Here is a 6000-nt window from a genome sequence, read left to right as displayed (position 1 = left end):
TCATGAGACTAAGGTACTCATATGTTACCTCTCATGTTAGTACGCCGCCAGACATTGGGCAACAATCTGTTACCCAATATCCAAAAATTTGGGACTCATAAGTCAGTAACACATCTGTTACCTATCATGTCAGTACACCGGCAGACAGACTAGAGCTCTAACTGTATCGTAACTATCGCCCGATCAAGGCTAGGTTCCAAAACAACAAAAACGTTTTAACATAACTCAAGTTAAAACCATGAACAAAACAATCCTCACATGTTATTGTACAAAACCAAGTGACATGTTCAAATAAATAAATATCAATGCTAAAAATGAACTCATTTGAAAACGGGAATATGACAGTATATCATATATCAACCCATATATATGTATCGATTGACCAATTACACACATACACAACCCACTATATCATATACATATCATAGTTCAATCTTTTAAAATAAGTGTAATTATAAATCTCCGCTAACGGTAGATTCGTCACTGTGAGATTTTACTCATCATATATTCCTGAGCGTAATTTCCACAATTCCGCAAGCGAATCATTTACTTGTTGTGTTGATCACCTAGAATAGATAAGACTGTTACGTAAAACCTCAAATGCCGAAACAGTACTAATGTTTTACTATTCAGCTGTTTTTTTGTTTTTACGAAATTACTGTTCATGTAATTACTATTCACGTATTATTGTTCTACGTAATGTATATGTATTACTTTTCATATACGTATTTTTTACGTATTACTTTTCATATACGTACCGTTTACGTATTTCTGTACACCAATGTACTATTCATAGTAAATACTGTCAGTAAATACTAATTACCGATTTATCTTTCAAAATTTACTTTATAATTACTGTACGTAAAATATTTTTACATTTACTGTACATAAAGTACTTTTTACATTCACCGTACAGAAATTACTTTCCACAAAAATTTACTATTTGAAATTTACTGTTCACGTGTTCCCGCATGTGGCGGCGCGTGGGTTTCACGCGCCACCTCCGGCGACAGTGCGTGGCGCTCACGCGCCCCTCTCCAGAGTGGCAGAGCATGAAGCTCACGCGCCGCTCAAACCGGTGCGCGTAGGTTGCCCACCGCTGCCCAAAACCTCTGCTTTCTTCCTCTTTTTCTCTTCTACGGCCGCCCAAAACCTCTCGTGGCCGGCGGTGAGAGCCACGGCGGCCTGGGTCGGGAGATCGCCACAGGCGATTTTTGAGAGAGAGAGAGGGTCATGGAGAGCTGCGGGGGAGAGGAGAGAGAGAAACAAGGGTTTCTGAAATTGGAAACTCTAATTCCAAATTATTCGTTTTTATACCCGTCGTTAATAACTTTCAGGTACGAGTCCGATTAGAACGCGTGACATGTCCACGAAATCGTATCGACGAGCTCTACAACTTTCGTCAAGGAAGTTATCAGAAACGAGCGATAGAGTAAATTTCGACTCCCGCGTCACGGAAACGTTACGTTTTTTTTCAATTTAAATTTCCGACGACGGTTCCGTTTTCGATTTGACATTGTCGTGAAGCGAAAAATGTGATTTAATAAATTTATCAAGTTTACCATTTTCAACGAATTCATACAATTTTAACTCGAAAAAAATCGGGTTATTACATCTGGATGTTTGTTGATTTGGTGGTGGTGCACGTGCCGCCGTCTGTGGCGGCGCGTGGGAGTAGTTGAGGGCGGTAGGGCTAGGAAATCGACCTAGGACGGTGCAGGGAAGAAAAATTGTTGGGTTTGGGGGCTACATGTGAGGTCACGCGCGGCTATTTAAGCAGCACGTGAACCCACGTGCGGCTACTGTGAAGAGTGTTTCGTGAATAGAGTTTCATGAACAGTAATGTAACGACCCCAAAATTTCGAGCTTAAAAACTCAAATTTTAAAGTCGTTAAACACAAAATAATCTCAATGAAATCGAAATCATTTAAAATGTCACAGTGGATCATTACTGAGTTCTCAATACAACTCAGACAAACCAATTATTACAACCCAAATTTATAATCCATACATAAAACTGGAAATGTAATAATCCTCACAATCTCTCCCAAAACTCACAATTAAAACCACACCAATTCTCACACACAAATCCACTCTAGAAACCTCACCACAAGCAGGATACGAACGACTTCGAGTCTCCGGAGTCGTCACTCAATCTCCACTAATCAACACCTGTGGAATTATCCCCTACACCATCGAATTGGTGCACCGGGATTGTAAACACAAACCCGGTAAGCTTATATCTCGTATGAGTAAAATGAAAATATAATTCGCATATCAAGATATACGAAAAATCACAATCAACAAATATAAATGCCCTCATGAGTAAATGGACGGCCCATGTGATTGTCCCAAAGAAATATGAAATGAAACGCTCATGAGAAATTAGGTAACCCTTCTGGTTACCCAAATGCATTTATAATACGGGTACCAAGAACGCTGGTACACATCTGTTACCTCTTTCGTAATACACCGCCGATATTGGATAGCCACCCGCTACCCAACATCCAAAACAATCTAAGTACCCATGAGTAGATAACCACCCGTTACCTCACATGCAGTACTACGACAGACAGACTAGAGCTCTAACTGTATCGTAACTTTCGCCCGGCCAAAGGTTAGGTTTCGACTTGCCAAACACATACAATAATCTCACATCATATTGTACCAAACATCAGGTCCGAAGACAAATCACATTTTAACAATCTCAATAGTAAAATCACGTATAATAATCTCACCTCATATTGTACAAATCAAAATCACATGCTCGATATATCTTGTCATCAAAATGACATCATCACAATAAAATCATAACAGTATATTATATAGCAAACTATATATATATGTATTTATTTACCATTTATACAATGCATATATATAATCCACTATATCATATACATGTCATAATTTATAAACACGTCCGAAGACAAAACGTTTAACAAACCCCATATTAAAATCACATGCTCGTCATCGAAATGACCTATTTCAAATGAATTCATAACAGTATATATTATAGCAAACCATATATATATGTACTTATTACCATTTATACAATATATATATATAATCCACTATATTGTATACATGTCGTATTTCAATATTTAAAACTCTTGCAAAAATCTTGGAATCACCGCAAGGGTAGATTCGTAAATATGTGAGATTTTACTCACCTTATCGACTCGAGCGTAATTCCACAATTTCCGAAGATAATTCATTTCCTTGATTTATCGATCACCTTAAAAAGATAAGAAAAGAATTTAGAAACGTTTCGTAAACCTTTAAATGCCGAAACAGTAATAATCGGTTATTGTTCAGCAATTTTCGGTTTTACTGTTCACTATTACTATTCACGGTTGCTATTCACGGTTACTATTTATGTATTAATGTACAAATACACATCCAATACGTATCTCTGTACGAGTACATACTATTTACGTATTTCTGTACGTATAAATACTATTTAAATGTGCGTATTGTCTCAGTAAATAATAATTACTTATTTACCCTTCTGAATTTACTTTTTACCTTTACTAAAAATAATTTATATTTATAATTACAGTACGTAAATAAAATTTACTTTTACCGTACGTAAATAAATTACAAAATTACCCTTCCGGAAACACTGTTCACGCGCCGCCGAACGTGGCGGCGCGTGGGGTACACGCGCCACCCACTGTGGCAGCGCGTGGGGCCCACGTGCCGACACCCACCAAGGCGCGTGTGACGCCACCGCCACCCCAAAACCATCCTCCTTTCTCCCCTCTTCCTTCCCACAGCATCCCACCGTGCCTAGCCACTTCCACGCGGCCACACGCGCCGCCTAAGGCGGCGGTAACCTCTCCGATCTCCACCAACAACCTCCCAATTCACCCAAAAACATCACACAATCATCACAACTATGAATCAAATGCCTCTTTACCTAGATCGGAGTTCAATCACGTTGGAAACGCTTGAATCGTTGATGAGCTTCGTGCAGGAGCTTCCTTCATCGATGCGGCACCTTGGCGGCGAGACGAGGCACGGCGTGCTAGAGGGTGGTAGCGGAGGGTCTCGTGATGCCCCAGGGAACGGCGGTGAGGGCACAGCAGCTTGAAGGCGACGATCGGGGCGCGAGGCAGAGGGTCGGGGGAACGAGGCGGAGCGCTGCAAGCTCGGGGTCGCTTGCGGGGGAGCTCGCGAGGCCGTAGGGCGGTGAGGACCACATCGCTCCGGCTGAGGAGATCGCCGGGGTGAGTCGAGGGGAAGGTGAGATCGGGGAGAGAGAGTCGCGAGGGGGGAGAGAGAGAAAGGAGGGAGGCGCGGGTGAAGGGTTTCCAGAAATGGAAACCCTAATCCCAAAATTTTCCTATTTATACTTGTTTCTAAAATCGGAAACGAACTTCCGATATTAATAACTTTCACCTCCGACGTCCAATTCGGACGAGTCACATGTCCACGTACTCGTATCGACGAGCTTTACGACTTTCATGAAGAGAGTTTTCACAAACGATCGACGGAATAAAAGTCGATATATACGTTTAAACGTTCCGAGAACGTTCCCGTTTCTCGTTTCATAACGTCGCAACCAATCACACTCATTCTAATTAAATTTCACAATTTTATAGAATTCAAATCAAACTCAAGTATTGTTTGAAAATTTGGGTTATTACAAGTAATTTATGAACGGTGTTTTATTAACAGTGTTCAGCTCAAATGAATCGTCACCTGAGATTTTACGTATCGTTTTCTGAGAAATTTATTATGCTATTAGGTGACCGACGAAATGAGTGAGGGAATCGCTCTCGGTGTCGTGGAAGTTGCAGAAAATAAGTTGAGTAAATCTCACTACGACAAGTCTACCCTTGGCGGTGACTCATATTTACGATTTCTTAAATAGAGTGAATTATGAGATTGTATCGTATTCAATTAATTGTGGCTGATGAGACCAGAAGGGAGATAACGTACCTTCCGGTATAATGGATTGGTTAAATGTATATATATATATATATTGTTGTGCAAGAGTCGCTTAGTTGTAGTACAATAACATGTGTGGATTTTTATATTGTACGTGGGTTTAACATTGAGATTTGTTAAAATGTTTTCTGGTCTTCGGATGTTCATTAAATCAGAACCAACATTGGCCGGGTGTCAGTTACGATCAGTTAGAGCTCTAGTATGTCTGCCGGTGTACTGCATGAGGAGTAACAGATGGGTTGCCTAGGTCTTATGAGTACCCATGTTTTAAAATGATATTGGGTAACATATGGGTTGCCCAGTGTCTGTCGGTGTACTGCATGAGGGGTAACATATGGGTAACTGGGTCTCATGAGTACCCATGTTTTAAAATGATACTGGGTAACAGATGGGTTGCCCAATGTCTCATGAGTACACATATTTTTAAATAATATTAGGCAACCAGATAGGTTGTCCAGTGTCTCATGAGTACACTTGTCTTTAAATGTTATCTGTTATATTTCATTTATATGCGATGTATGTTATAATGTTGGTTTACTCATACGGGCTGAAAATGTTACCGGGAGCGGTGCACCAATTCGATGGTGTATGAGATAATTATGCAGGTGAGGATTAGCAGATTCTGAGGGCTTACTCTAAAGATTGCTGAAGATTTCTTTCTTCTGTTTGTGGTGAGGATTGAGTGAATTTTACATTTTCATTTGTTATAATACTTGAGTTATAAACTTGTTATGTATTATTCAAGTCGACTGAGTCGTAATGTGAACTCAGTTTCGATATAAGATGATTTCAATATATTTGAGATTGGTTTAGAGTTTTCATGGCTTCGAATTCGAATTTTTATCATTTGAAATTTCGGAGTTGTGACATGCGATAAACGGTTAATTTAAGAGGTAAACCGTAGAGTTTGGGATTTTTAGCTAGTGGGAGCTATGAGTGCAGAGGATATGATGAGCTACCTGCGTCTGAAGAGTCTTGGCAAACCTGTGTAGGGGGACATACCTCAAGAGATGAGTCGGTTTGAGTGGGACAAGCTTGACATGAAAG

This window comes from Argentina anserina, chromosome 3 (assembly GCF_933775445.1).
Source record: "Argentina anserina chromosome 3, drPotAnse1.1, whole genome shotgun sequence".
Classification (NCBI taxonomy): domain Eukaryota; kingdom Viridiplantae; phylum Streptophyta; class Magnoliopsida; order Rosales; family Rosaceae; genus Argentina; species Argentina anserina.
Note: the sequence above shows the minus strand (reverse complement) of the source record.